The sequence below is a fragment of the Canis lupus genome, chromosome 10, assembly GCF_003254725.2.
Source record: "Canis lupus dingo isolate Sandy chromosome 10, ASM325472v2, whole genome shotgun sequence".
Lineage (NCBI taxonomy): Eukaryota > Metazoa > Chordata > Mammalia > Carnivora > Canidae > Canis > Canis lupus.
Window position 1 is genome coordinate 59,156,116 of NC_064252.1, and position 16,357 is coordinate 59,172,472.

The 16,357-nt window shown below is 34.5% G+C and overlaps 1 long non-coding RNA gene and 1 pseudogene across 1 annotated transcript; one reads left to right on the forward strand and one right to left on the reverse strand.

Moving 5' to 3' along the window:
• Positions 1–2,625: 2,625 nt before the first annotated feature.
• On the reverse strand, positions 2,626–5,130 carry LOC112672668 (uncharacterized). The gene is made up of 3 exons (XR_003144411.3): positions 4,338–5,130; positions 3,705–3,787; positions 2,626–2,733 (listed from the first exon to the last, which is right to left on the reverse strand). It is a non-coding gene; the product is annotated as an uncharacterized LOC112672668 (long non-coding RNA).
• LOC112672652 (cofilin-1-like) overlaps positions 4,813–16,357 on the forward strand; it is a 65,831-nt pseudogene continuing 54,286 nt past the window's right edge.

Genomic DNA, 16,357 nt, shown 5'->3' on the forward strand with positions numbered 1-16,357 from the left:
TGCTAACTCTGGGAAACGAACTAGGAGTGGTGGAAGGGGAGGAGGGCGGGGGGTGGGAGTGAATGGGTGACGGGCACTGGGGGTTATTCTGTATGTTAGTAAATTGAACACCAATAAAAAATAAATTAAAAACAAACAAACAAACAAACAAAAACAATCCTATACTGCCTGTCACTTTCCAATATTGATTGCAATGTCCATTTAATCTAATCATCTGTTCATTGTGTATAAATGTTTTTACTAATTGAGTGGCCTTTTATATATTTTCTGTGCTTCAGCATTCTGCAGGCTCTAGGTTCAAGGTTTCTAGGTTTGGGTTTTTTTAATTTATCCTTTGAGACTCCTATATCTGAAAATTAAGGGTTCTCCATCAGTTCTGGAAATTCCTAGCCATTATTTCTCTAAGCAGTGCCTCTTCTACATTCCATTTTTCTCTTCTAGGAATCTAATGAGGTATAATATGGTGCTTTTTCCTTTTAATACATCTTTCAACCTTTCTTCTTCCGTATTTTTTATCCTTTTGTTTATCTTTCTGTGCTGTTTTCTGGATGATTTCTTCAGATATTCCAGTTCTCTAACATTCCTTTTAACTCCATATAGTTTGCTATTTAACCCACTTTTTGAAATATTTTGAAATTATGAATAATATATCATCAGATTTTTCAAATCTGCTTGATCTTTTTTATAGTTCTTATTCATATTTTCCTACCCAACTTTGAAACATACTAACCATATTTGTATTTAATATTTTCATGGTGTATACATTTTATATTTGCATAAATTCATTACCTGAAATCTTTTCAGGTTCAATTGCTGTGCCTTATTTCTACTGGCCCTCATGGTAATCTCTTTCCTTGTGTGTATGTGCAAGTTTTAATTTTTGATTATTCACTCTCATCTTTTGTAACTTGATCTTTGAGAATTCTTTGAGGCCTAAAAGTACTTGAGGTTGAAACTAATTTCCCTCAAAGTGTACTTCTGTTTATCCCTGTCAAGTCCCAGACAATTAAGCGAGGTCCTACTTAAAATAAATAGTTTGCATGAAGTATTTCTATTTGCTTGCTTTGTTTTCATTTCTCCGTGAAGAATATATTAATTCAAACAAGGCTGGTTTGTGCTATGAAGTCACAGAGATGTTTCTCCAACCCTCTCCAGCTACCACTAACGTTAATATAGGAAATTCCTTCTCTTTCTGTAAGTTTATTTCTAATTCACTCTTAAACTGAAACAAGCAGCCAAAGTCATGCAATAAGCTCCTAAAACACATCCTGCTTTTACACAGGCAGTAAATTTGTTTCACATCCTGTGATCATCAAAACCAAAGATCAAGATCATTTGCTATACAAAGGCTTACCAGGCAAAGTCCATTTTAGTACTGACTTACATGTCTGGATTTCCACCAACACAGTATTTTGAAATTCTGAGGAAACCAAAAATTATTGGTAGCTCTGTAATTTAAGTTTTATTCTACTTTTAAATTAAAGTGTTTTCATTGGACATGTGGTTCAAGGTATATCTATTCTGCATATTACCAGAAGGGTGGTCAAGATTCTCTTTTCTTTCCAGTGGTTTATATGATAAAGACCCCAAATATTTGTCAGATGAATAATGGTTAATGGGTGAAGAAGTGGATGGCTCAATAATCAGCTCCTCTATGCCATCCCTCTATACTCAGGTTGGCAAACTTTTTCTGTAAAGGACCAGACAGCAAATATTTTAGACTTTGCTAAAAAGTCCAAAGGTCTCTATCTCAATTATTCAACTCTGCATTTTTAGTGTAAGAGCAGCCACAGAAAATACCTAAATGAATGAGCATGGCTATGATCCAAAAAAAGAAGAAGAGAAAGAAAAGAAAAAAAGAAAGGAATCAATTTATCTGTGCATTGTCTAAATAAGTAGTGGTGAACTCCCACTGGCACAGGAAAAACTTCATTTATCTAAGCTCAGAAGCAATGTCTTGACAAAATAAGTATAATGAATATTTCTCTGAAGTAGACAGACACGGTGAATTTCCACATTGTACACCAACTTCCTAGGAAACCAAAGGAACTAGGAAGACACATTCATCTTCCCCAGCTGCCCTCTGAGAGCTCTCATTCCAAGAAACTATACAGTAATCTCTCATCTGTGGTAAAGTTTGCACTGGGACCTGTATGTCATCAGATATATTGTAATATTTTTTCAAAGAGAAAAACATACACTATAGTATTTGAGAAAGTGTGAATTATGTTACTTGGGATTGGATATAATGTATGCCCTTGAACTGGGCAATACTTAAGTGGTTTTCAGATGGCAAAACTGAGATTAAAAGGATTGCTCACTTGAAAATGACCCTTTTTGGTGCTCCACAAAATAAAACTTTATAAATTTAGCACTAAATGTCTTTCTCAGAGGTAAGGCATCCTGTGGAGTCATACTTTAACAGTTTGATCATTAACCTAGATTAGGCCTTTTAAAATTTTTCATTATAAATTGTAAAACATTAGAAAAGGCTCAAAATTTAGAAACTACTACTTTTCCTTTAATATCAAAGATCACAAATAATACCAACAACTCATTTTCATGGACAGCCAAAAAAAAAAAAAAATCCAAACATGACAAATATATCCAGAAGGATTATATTACCTTCGCAGCTAATATTCTAGAAGAATAAATGTTCAAAGTAATTGGTTAGGGACATCTGTTCTTGTAGACATGTTGGTCAACTTTTCTCTGGACTCCATATGATATTTGCTAGTTTGAGAAAAGAAAAATATGAACCACTATTCTAATGCAGTCATACTCATGTTTCAAAATAGTTCAATATTTTATATAACATGTCTGAGTCTTTAAACTGGGCAGAAATGGAGTCAAACATTTTTTTTTTTTTGAGTCAAGCATTTTTTGGCAAAATCTGGACTAGCAGCTAAACACTGCCCTACATGAGGTTTCCTTGCTTCTCTCCAAATAGCACTCTTGGTAGTGTCTCTGGGGCAGATAAAATGCAAAGACCCGAGGCAACATGCTTCTCTCTCTAGTCCTAGATAACCCACTCACTTAGTATTATGTCATTAACTTCCAGTTGTTGAAGGTTCCTATACTTCATAACATTTAAGACTCCATATTCTCATCAAACGTTTTTAAAAAGGACAATTTAAAAGAAGGATGTAACTACAGATATAGTGATAAAGGTGATATTATTACATTATCATGTAATATTATTCTGATATATGATTTAATGATAGGCTTTTTTCTTTATATTTTTTATTACTTCCACATTTTCTACATGGGACATGATTTATTGTTATAATCAGGGAAAAAACACACACATGCACAGTGAATAAAAGTAGTCATTTTTTAAAGATTTTATTTATTTATTTGAAAGAGAGAGATAGTGAGGGAGCACAAGTGGGAGGTGGAGAGGAAGCAGGGCTTCTCCCTCATGAGCAAGGAGCCAAAAGCAGGGCTCAATCCCAGGACCCCTGGATCATGACCTGAGCAGAAGGCAGATGCTTAACTGACTGAGCTACCCAGGTGCCCCATAAGTCAGTCTTTAATGTCTAAATTTTGTCTTCAGTCTACCCAGTGCAGCTATGGCATTTGCTCTTGCCTTCATGGGCTTGAGCCATCTGTTGGGTGATCCATCCCTACCCATAACCGTCAGCTCCAGCTCCTGCCATCCTGCTCATCCCTTGCTTTTCAGACAAATCGCTGATTAGACTCACCTGGTTTTTTGGATGTGCTGTGTTACCAACCCCACGTCAACAGTTCCAGAAAAGCTTGGTGCTAACCTTTTACTTGTTTCATTCTTTGAAGGGAAGCCAAGAAAAGGGGTGGTTAGGCTTGGGTAGTTCTATTTCTTGCTAACTCCCATAAGGGGAAGTGGATAGTAGCAAAAAGGAAACATTGTGTAATTCTGTATAGCTGGTAGTGGCTCAGATTGCTTACTTTTTAATGATACTTATCAATTTCTAATACTGGATGGCTACGAATTTACATCCATTTAAGGCTTTAGAAATGCTTGTATGCATTTTATGTGAACTATATCTCAATGAAGCTGAAAGAAAAATATGAAAAAGACCTTATTACTCAAACCATGGGCCGAGGACCAGCCCCCTTACATCAATCCCACACATTTCTCCAGGAAACAACTCCCATTATCTAAATAACATCTATAAATTATCATGATCTTTTAAGATGCAGATAGTGGACCTCACTTGATCCTCAAAAAGTGTTCAATCATTCGCTGTAGTGCAATTTTACTATTTCATGTTTTACCTATTACTTTACGGAGAACTAGAAGTATCAATACCAGATTTCTTAACCTTTGTTACTCAAGAGGAACACAGTGATCTCACCTGGGGACTTGGCAGTAGTGCTGTAGTATCTCAGGTCCCAAACAAAATCTACTGAATCATAATCTGCATTTTTGAAAAGGATCCAGGCAATGAAAATGCACTGCTTTCAGTGCTATGCACTGATACTCATGCTCTTTTAAAAGCAAACACACAAGGGGCTAATAATTCACAAATATGAGTAAAATTGAGTGGCAAGAATTGTATAGTTTAGAAAAAGACCAATCCAGGCATACTGGTTATGCTTCCTTACTAGCCTACTGGTTATTATGACTTTACACTGTAAGTTCTCCAATAACAGGAGTCACCTACTGTGATATTGTGATTTATAATAAGAAATGTATATTTGGTCTTTGTCCCCATTACTGGCACAGAACTCTAAAACCACTGGAATTTCCTAAATGCTGAGAGTGATACAGGTGTCTTTGTTATGTTAATAAGGTGATTTCAGGAAGGCCCTATATTACCTAAGAATGGTCACCAGAGCAACCACCTTGTCATAGAGGGTTAGAATTTTCCTTCCCAATCTCCTGACCTCTGGTGAGAGGAAGAGAAGCTAGAGGTTAAATCATTCGTCAATGGCCAATGAGTTAATCAACCATTTCTATGTAAAACCCAAGCTGATGGGGTTCAGAGAGCTTCAAGGTTTATATGCTTATGAAGGTGCTGGGACAAAGACACACCTGGAAAGGGCTTGGAAGCTCTGGGCTCTTGCCCCATGCATCTCTTCTACCTGGATGTTTGTAAGTTATATTTTTTATCATAAATCAGTAACTTAGCTACTACACGGGTTTCCTGAGTTCCTAGAGTGGCTCTAGCAAATTTTGTTATTATTTAAGACCTTTATTAATAGGTGCTTAACCTTTCTTGGCTTTAAAAAAAATAAGTTGTAAATTTTTATTACAAATTTAAAATGAGACCCCTAAAAGTTTCAACTTGACCAGACGTGAAACAATTTAAACCTTTAACCTTTAAAGGTATGTTGAGGAACAAACAGGCTTAAAAGAAACAGAAAAAGAACCCCACGTTTGACATTACCAAAAAGAGACATCCTTATGTAAAAATAATAAAAATCCCATGTTGCATAGACAATGCAGATAGTTCTATTCATCTGGTCAGGGGGTAAAAAGCAAGCACTTATGGTCTTCAGCTCCAATTTTTTGTTTTCTTATTGTTGTAATTTCATATTGATTTCTGCCTGTTGCATGACTAAATCAGATGATGGGAGAGATGGTAAGCCTGCATTTACTCAGTCCCCCACTGCTCAGCCTCCCAAAGGGATTGAATTCTCAGCTGGTGGATTGGCTGCTTTTAGCTCTTTGTCATTTTGTGGTTTAGGGTTTTCTGGATGTCTGCACAGATAATTGAAGTTGCAGAGGTACTGACGCTGAAGTGGCTGCTGACCTTGGCCCTCATCCCTTGACTTTTCTTACTTTCTGTACTTCGATCCTCTCTAGGCTGCCTGTGTTGAGGAGGACCCCTGAAGAATTGTGCTCTGTACCCAAATACGTATCCTGTCTGTGACCTACCTTGTTCTCCTGCACCATGGTTGCCAGCTCCTGCCATCACCCCTCCCTTCGCTGGAGGGTTGAAAGGCTGTGGTTCATGCCCATAGGGTCTCCACCCTAGTAAGGTGGGAACTCAGGTGCGGGAGGGCCAGGCTGTTGGGCTTGGCCTTGAGGAGCACTCTTGCAGCTCTCCTCCTTTTCCCACTCGCACTATTCTAGTAATTCTCCTGGGAATTGCGGGGAGGATCCCTGCCACATTGAGAAGTCTATAAATTGGTTACAAGTCTACTGCAAATTTTCTGCCTTGCACTGGAACTCCACCAGTGCCTGTCACATTTGCTGCCTCCGTGCCTTCTTCCTTCAACAACATCAAACTCCACAGTCTTTCCATGCCCTACGCTGTGAAGATACTTCACAGTTTTTATTATATTTAAATTTATTTATCCTTTTATTTTTTTAATTGAGTACGAACAGAACTTTTGAAAATTGATACTGAGATTAATGTCAATAGAAAATAGGTGTAAATAACATGATCAGAAATTTCACAAAAGAAAAAAATGGCCATAAAACACAGAAAAAAGCTTATTATTTTAGTAATAAAAATACGTAGTAAAAGAACAATAATATATTGCCAAGCTATTTAACTTACATAAAATGTTAACCATATTAGACAGTGCTTGCAAGACTGAGAAATAATTATTCCAATGCATTGCTGGTAGAAAGGTAAAAGTTAAAACTCTTTCTGAGGAACAGGTGAGGAACATGCAACAAAAACCTGAAGTATTTGCATACTGTAAATCCAACCTTTCAAATTTACCCTTAGAAAATAATCTGATCTGTGCAATGATGTTCAGCTATCTCTTTCGAAAAACTGTTAACAACATAAATGCCAAGTAGGAGAATTTGGTCAAATAAGCCACGGTATATTGACACATTGTAATATACAAAGATTGAATATGTCGTAGAAGAACATGTAATAACATGAAAGCAATTAAAAATACATTATGTGAAAAAAAGTTTAAAGCAATGTGTGCACTATGATTCTTTCTAGAAAATAATACATATCAATTACATAAAACATTCATGTATGTGTGGATGAAACTAAATTGATAGAAAGTAAGATACAAAGGTAAATATGTGGATGGATAAATCAATTGATCAATTAATGGACAGATAGGGGTATGATAGATCACAAAGACTACAAGAATATTCACCAAAATATCAACAATTTTGGTTAATTCTGAGTGATATATTAATGGGTGCATTTGAAATAGTTGCTGCTATTAGTTATTTTTTAGGTTATTATTTTTTAACCAGGTATTGTTTTTTTGTCATGCAAAAATTATTAAGTTTTCATGTAGTCAAATCTATAGATTTTCCCTTATGATTTTTAAAGTTATTTATAATGCTTAAAACTATTCATCATTTACTTTCAACCAGTGGACTCTATTTTTTATAGTTTTTATAGGTTTCCAGAGATCTCATATTTTTATTTTACATTTCTCTCTTTAACTCATATGGAATTTATATTGATATATGATATGAGGTGAAACTAAATCTAATTTATTTTTTCCAAGTGTTAAGCAATTGTCCCTGAGCCACTTGTTAATAGTGTAACTTTCCCCTACTCATTTGTGATACCAACACAGTAAGTTTTACATATTTGAATCTGTCTTGATTTTCCTTCTTTTCCATTGTTTTGTCAAAATGACACTGTATTGAGTATTGTAGCTTTATAACTTATAAGACAATTGTATTGGCTATTTGCCCCTGTTCATACTGAGAGATAAACATTAGATTTACTATGGCAAATTAAAAAAAGAAAAACTTACTGTGGTTTTATTAGGTAATATCAGTTCTATGAATTATTATGAGAAGAACAGATAACCTTTAATATATTTAATCTTCAGTTGATAAAATTGTGTCTTAGGTCTCAGCAAACTTTTACCATTTTCATTATATAGTTCCCATGTGTTTTTCTTGTTAATGATATATCAAGGTATTTTGCATTTTCATTATATCTTAAATGGGACTTTTCAATATATATTTTTCTAACTTCTTAGAAAGCATGAAAGCAGTTGATTCAAAAATTATTCTAAAAACTTATTTTGAAATCAATTCTGACACACATAATTTGGAAGCAATAAACAAGCTATAGACTTTTCACAGGAACAATCATGAAGTAACCCAGAGTAGAACACAGCAAATAAATAATCAAAAGTATGGTATGACAAATATCTGTACTTAGTAAAAGAAGTAAATAAATATTCTCTCATAGATTTCCTTTCCTTAAAATGAGATGAAAATTTCAAAATAAAATTCAAAATTAATCTTATCAAAAATCATCAGGCAACACCCATATTACGATTCCCACTGAAATATTTAGATTTAAATTTGGATGATGCCATAGTGTCCCAGTTTATAAGAATCACATTTAAAAAGTGCAGTGTACTAAAATAGTTAATTAATTTTCTGGATCACACACTATTAAGAATTATCCAGGCTAGGCTATGGGGTTGGAGTTAGAGAGAAGGCAGGAATGCCCCCCCTCTGTGTAGCATGAATGACAGCAATAGCTCCTAAGGGGAGAGCTTAATTCCCTCGGATTCAACCCTACTATACAACAGATGTGGGGGTTCCTGTGATGCAAATTGCCAGGGAGGATTTAGGCTGGACTAAGAAGATATCCATTATGGAAGAGTAAGATACAAGAATTCTTTAGGGATTTGGGCACAAGCAAATACTCAGAATTACCCCTGGTTGCTGGGATTTTGACACCAGAAAAATCCACACAGTGCATGTTCCATAGAAAACAGTCTGACTTTCTAGAAAACAAAAATTAAATCCAGTGTAAAGATATGTGCATTTGGTTATTTGTTAGGCATACCTAATGATGACCTAAGAACAGGTACTTGGAATGATCTCAATCAGCCCCAAATACAAATACAAAGGCTTTGAAGGAATAACTGAATCTCAGGTTTGAAGAAGTGTTTAAGTATTTAAACCAACTAGTTCACCCACAAAACCCAGAATGTTCACAGAATATGGAATATTGATTAACTAAGAAATGACCCCTAAATTTTCAGACCAAATCACTTTTAAAACAAACTCTTTGCAAAGTGTTCTTTTATTTTCAGTCTAACTGTAGAACAAGCATTATTCTACTGTTACTACAGTGAATTGTATAAAATAACTTACATTGCTTCTGATATTGTTTTATCAACAATTTTTTTTCTTCCAAATATCAAAAAAGATTCCAGTCCCTCATGCTTGACAGTACTTCTATGGAAAAATTTAACAGTCAATATTATGAACTGAACATAGAAATAGGGAAATATGAAATTGATTTGTCAAACTGTTGGTAAAAGATAACCCAAAATACCACAATTCCCTAGCTTCATTATTCAATCTATCACCTGCAAACACACTAACGTCTTTAGCTTCTAAAATAATTTAAAATCCTGATTTTAAATCAGAATGTGTACTTTTATGAGAAAATGTGACATGGAAAAATACTTCCCATTCAACAGGAAACTTATCAATGAACTAAGAGTGAGCTTTCCAAGAAAGTGGATTAATTCATGATTTCAGCAGCAACTATATTTCACTTTGTGGTATCATATTGTTTACTTATGATCTGACAAAACTGAGAAGTTTGTATAGCAATCCTGTCTTCAAATACTGAAATCAGTAAAATAACTCACGAGAGAAAGAATATACTTTAACCAAGGTTTAAAGATCATCTTACAATCATTTTCTGAAATAAGGGTTGACTCCTAAGATATGGTTCTTTAAGAAATGAGAATTTATAGCTATGCAACTCATTAGCATTCAATTTTGATTGCTATATAAACTTCTTAGTAAAAAAATCTTATTTAGCCAAGTAATAATCCTGAACTAGTAACTGAGCTTTAGTGAGAAAAATCAGAGTTCCAGCACATATTGAAATGAAACACTCTTAGATGGAAAAGAATAGAGTGATGGAGATGATGATGATTCTCATTTACACTGGATTTTTAAAGAAGGATTTTCACAAAGTGACCATGTGTCTTTTTAACATCCAGGGAACAAAGCTAGAGATCTGAGAACCGTTACTGTTATAAAAAAAAAAAAAGGTTAAAAAAATCACCAATTCTGACAAATGCTAGTAGGTACTGGATTAAATAAAAGTGGCTTCTTTAATGGGCAATGGTACACTGTTCTCTAAGCTGTCTAATGAGGCAAAGAATAAAAACAGAGCCATTTTAGGAAATGGCAGGGCTGAGTTGTATAGTGATCATTCAGTTGTTGAAGATGTGTAAAAATTTATTGATAAATCTAGTTACTAAAAAATCAGTTTGCTAGTATTTTTAAATATGCAATCCTATTTGTAATACTAAATAGACACCAATAAAACCCAGAATCTTAAGTCAGATATAACCTTTATCAAATATTATAGTCCTACTTCTTAAAAAATAAAGGCAAAAATCAACTATTTAACATGCTCACTCAAGACTCTGGTCTATTTATATGTATATTTGGATTTAAATTCCTTGACCTTATCAAGCCCTAAAAGAAAGCAAGAAATAAAAATATATTCATAGCCCTCAAAAGAGTAAGGTTATAAAGAATATAACAAGTGAAAAAAATTAAAAGCATAATGCATTTGAGTAGATATAGTAATAATAAAGTTGGTAAAACAGAAATAAATTATTACAATTGAAAAAATATTGAAAAGAAATACTCACTATAATGGCTAAAATTAAAAAGACTAACAACACCAAGTGTTGGTGATGGTAGTGAATAATTGGAACTCTAATACATCTCTGACGGAAATGCAAAATAGTTCACCCACTCTGGAAAACATTTAAATATTTTTTTTTAATTCAACACGTGTACCATGTGACTCAGCAATCATACTCCTAGATATTTACCCAAGAGAAACTAAAACTTGGATTCACACATGAAAAAACTATATGCAAATGTTTCCAGCATCTTTATTCATAATCACTCCAATTGGAAAGAGCAAAAAAGTTCATGAGACAGTACATGGATAAACAAATTGTGGAGTATCAACACAGTAGAATACTACTCAGCCATAATACGGAAAAATCTATTAATTCATTCAATAACATGGATGAAATTTAAAAGCATTACCCTAAATGAAAGAAGCTAGACACAAAAGAGCACACTGTATGATTTCATTGATATGAAATTCTGAAAAAGACAAAACTATAGCAAAAGTAAGAAGATTAGAGGTTGCTGAGGATCAGGGAGTGAGTGTAGGGAAACCAATTTCAAAACAGTAGGGAAGTCATTTTTGCAATGATGAAAATGTTCAACATGGTAATTGTGGTACTAGTTACACAATACATACATTTGTCACAACTCATTGAAATATGTACTAATAACAGGTAAGTTTTATTTTATGTAAATAATACCTCAATAAAGCTGATTTTATAAAGGAATGTAAAAAAATATAAATTTTATGTGTAAAATTTCTAATCTGCATCTGCCTTAAAAAGAGGATAACTGATGAAACAATAAAAAAATGAACAATGTGAGATCATAACAACTCTCATAACTATTAATAAATCAAATCAATAAGCCTATGTGATATTGAGGACGAATGGCTAAATGACAGTAACCTGGCTCTATAATGGAGATACTGTTCTTAAGAGTTGCAAAACCTGGGGTCATGGTGCCGTTGTAATGAAAAATGCTATGTCACCTTGAATCCAGCTCAGGAATTACTCTTATTATTTCTCTACCACAGGATGCAAATTGTAAACTCCATCATGGTAGGATGGAAGAAAACACTGATAGAGCCAGAAAAAATAGATATAGGACAAAACACTCAAGTTAGAGAGAGGAAAAAAAAAAAAACCCTACAGAGTCAAGGAAGAGCAAGCATTATTTGGATATAGGACAAAACACTCAAGTTAGAGAGAGGGAAAAAAAACCTACAGAGTCAAGGAAGAGCAAGCATTATTTGGATTAATGGCCTTTGTTTTATGGAGTTTATTGAAAGAAGCACTCTGTGCAGAAATCTATTAAAAAGAAAAGTTATTTGCAATTAATTTTAATTAAACAAAATGAAAAGAGCAAAAATGAAGAACTATTTAAAAAAAAAAACACACACACACACAATAAAGATTGTTACAATAAGAAGCAACTTCTTAGCACAAACCAGCAAGGAACAAGAGTGATATGGAACATGGAGCCCAAATGATTAAGCTGATACAAAGATATATCAGCTTCACAACATTTATTATTTTTCTATGGATATGCTTATGCAAATTTATGATAAAAGGCATGTAGTTATTGAAGCATGTGTGTTCAATTATTCTCAAGTAATTTTTTTGTCATCAAATGTAGATTACTGGACTGTACAGACTATATTATGGTGAAGAGTAGGAAAATTTCTTTAAAATCCTAAACCTAAAAAAGCAATATTATGGATCAAATGAGTATTACAGAAGTTGAGGAATAAGAAAGAATCTGATCAGAAGATTTTAGAATAAAAAACTAAAAAATCAATATCATAATGTCATCTCTCTTTGAGTTATGAAAGTTTATAACCAAGTTTTGAAACAGTAGATAAATCAAATGTGCAGAGCCACAAATACTGTGTATTTCCCACATGACTTAGCTTTTAATATCTTATGACTTATAAAATGATTTGTTAAATAGATTATTAGTACATCAGACTGAGAGTCTGAGAATGACTTGCCAGTGGAATGGAGAAGACATATAGATTCAAAGAAATACAGTTGAAGGAGCTAAGAATGAAAAGTTGGGAGTGGAAAACGCATCTATATGATACATAGGAAAATATTTAGCAAATTTCTAGTCCTATCAAATCAGAAATGTTGAACTAATGAAGGGAAATCCTTGAAAACAGTTATTTGCAAGAAAATAAAGCCTAAGATCATCTGTTCTATGAAGACATGGGAAATGTTTTCATCATTCAAAAGATGTGCAAGACACAACACCTTACTCTTAAAACAGGTAAAGCACATATTAAAATTATTTATTAGAATAAAGCCCAGTTCTAACTGCATCTAGGTGAAGAGACAATAGTTCAATTTTAATGATACGCATTTAATACACAGATTTTTCTGTGAACTGAAGGAACTGTAGATCTTTGCTAATATGAATGAAATACTGAACCAAGCACCTCAGTCCTGGGTAGATATACAACCCAAATATGACTGAATAGTAGATGTAGACATTATAGAATATATGTTGTACCCAATGAAAAAACTTAATGGTGAACATGTAAAGAAACAGGTTCAAGTGCTGACAAAATGGCTAATATCAAGAAACCATTACTTAATTTTCAAGAGAATGATCATCGGCAGAATGGAACATTGTACTTCCAAAGGAAAAAACACAGACGGCAGGCCCATCAAAGGAGCTTTCTGTCCCAAACAATCTAATGGAGAAGAACCACAGAAAACATTAGAACACGTCATTTCATCAACTCTGCACGCAAGTGCATGATGTTGCTCCAGGCCTGGAATTAAGTGAAAAATGATCTGCATCCAAAACCAAAGCATTTCTCATCACGTCCATTTGGGATGTGACGACTCATGGCTCCTTCCAAATTTTTCTCCATCTTTTTTTCACTTCTACATCTAGGGTTCCGCCAAGCAAAGTATTTCCCAAGCCACACAGTACACACTATAGGAGAAGCATCTGTTTTCTTTCCTTTACCAACAGCAGCAATACTCATTCCCTTCTCTCTCACATTTTCAGATAGATGCTCTCCATATAAAGCACCATTCATTTTTACAGTATCGTCCAAAGGATTGACGGTATTGTTTCAGAATAACATCCACCTTTTCCCTAGTTCTTATAGAATTTAGAGGAAACAATAATGGGAGGAAATTACAAAACGCTTTGCTCCTGGAACACTGCAAATTTAATTCCTCCACCTATGCATCCCCAACTTCTTCTACTCACATACATTTGTTCTACCTCTACACTCATCAATCTTGCAAATGCAACAGCGGGCACACTCGGCCTTCTTCTAAAAGCAACAAGGAGACTGCCCTTTTTCAAAATTATTCTGTACTGTTCTGTGGCCACAGTAGCACTTTTCACAGTTGGGATTATTCTCCACATTGTTGTATCCAGTCAAAGCCACTCAAGAATTCCTATGGTCCCAGCAGCACTAAAAATACATAACAGCCTCCTTACAATAATGGCTGTGAATCACAGCATTCCTCGGCTGACATAAGTAGTTAAAATAGTAGGAAAAAAAAAAAGTTAAATAAAACTTTTTAAAAAGTTCAAGTAAAAAAAAAAAATGAAAAGGGGGTTGAAAAGGACTCCCCTACCGTCTAACAATATTAAAGTCTGTCTCAAATTTACAAACGTCCTCAGCAACATCAAATGCCGCAGCTTCAAACACACGCGCCAGCTTCAAGCCCGACAGCTTCAAATGCCGCAGCTTCAAACACGCGCGGCAGCTTCAAACGCGCCAGCTTCAAACAGCCTTGGGGCAGCCATCTTGCACACGCTCCAAGGAGCACAACCTTTGGGCTCTTAGGCGGCCACCCCATCCCAGAGGCCACACAGAGGCTTTGTTGGGGGAAAAATGGGAAGAAGAAAAAAAAGAGGAAGAAGAAGAAATATAATTTGCAGACGTTAAATTAGCCCATAGAGGGAGCTCACCTAGCCCCATAATTTCACAGTAATTGGAATCTCCTGTAATTTAAAATGTAGCCCCATCATTTGTCAGAGAGAGCCTCCAGGGGTCAAAGAGTGCATGTCTTACTTCATACCGATCTCTGCATGCCTATAAAATGCAATTCCATTTAGACCCCCCTTGACCGTGTGTTTTGTTATCGCCACAAAAAGATGATGATTCTTGGATACATGTTCTCCAAAACCAGCCCAGAAATTAAAGTGACTCGTCCATGTGTGCTGTTAGGGTGAATCCAACTGAATAAAGACCATAATAAGAATAAAGTTCCAACAATTAGAATTGTCATGGCAATAACCTAAATGTCCCCCATTCACGGTGTTCAGTTTAGAAAGCTACGTGCTCTCTTTCAACCTTGACTAGAGATAGTCTTGTGGCTATCCATTTCTCTCACTGTCTAGAATCCTTAAACCAGCCATGCTGCAATGTGCCTTCAGACAAAAGGATAAAACCGGAAAACGAAAGGATATAATGGCAGAGAGCCTTTTCAATAAAACATGAGAGAAACAAAATTCCAAAATTCTGTGGAAAGAAATATTGAGGAGAAACTACACTCAGAAATAAAGCATCTAAATGAGCAGTTGAGAGTGGAAATATATTACCTGCTCTTGTGAAACAAATTTTGAAAGGAAACAAATTTACATTAGGTAACTCTTAAATATTTAGAAACTTTATATTTATGTAAAACTGAAATGGTTTCTAAAAACATCTAACCTTTGAAGTGATTTCTATCCTAGAGTAAACACAAACTAAGAATGTAAAGACAGCACAAACTGTAGAGCTTAATCAAGAATGTAACATATGTGCATTGTATTCTATTTGGGATAATCTATTAGGTGTTAAGAAAACATATCTACTTCATTTAAATAACTCACAGGCTTCTATGTTATTATTGCTTCTCTGAAATGTACCTGTTGGTTTGGGGTATTATGATTACATTTCCTGCATCCTGTTTAAAATTATATCACTCATAAAATTTGAGGATTTAAGTGATGTTTTGGTATTACAAGATACTATATCAATAACTGTAAAAGGCAAACTGTATATAGGTGGGGAATCATTTGCCTGAAGATGTGAGGCAGAGCTCAATCCCAAATTCTAATAATCACATCTAGTCAAGATTCCATGTTAGGAATAAAAAGTATCTGAATTTTGTCTGAATTTGCCCAACTACTCTGCAATCTTCTCACTGCTTTATGTATTTCCAGCATAGAAATGCCTCACTTTTCTGATATGTCTGAACACCAACTTCCTGATTTCTAGCTCTCATTTCAGACTCAATGAGAAAAACTCTAAAAACCTTGTAGATGTGATTCGTCAATAATGACGCCATAAAAACTCAGGTTTTCTTGCAAGCAAGAAAATCTCAGGGATGCTCACCCTGGTTTGGCAAGTCTTGGGACAAGGGCAGACTCAAAGGACAATGCTTAAGGTTTACGATCTTGAAAAGTAATGGCTATACTTGCCATGGAACTACAAAGACTTATCAACTGCACACTTGTTAAACTCATGAAGGCTGGCTTACAAATTTATCACATATAAGAATCTATGTTCAAGTAGTTAAGGCTACGTATTATAGAAGATAATAATCGATTAATTATCTTAAAGTTACCAGTGATCATGAGCAGGAACAAAGGAACTAAAGCTTACTTGTTGTTACAAAGGATAGCTGGACAGTTTCTGTCACTTGAAAATGAGAAAGTTAGCAATCAAGGGTCTTCTTCCAATGAGGGAAAAAAAAAAAAAAAACAAAGAAGAAAAAGTAAATGTAGCCTCTTCATTTCTAGCTTCTCATATTAAAAGAGTCACATTCCATTATAAGC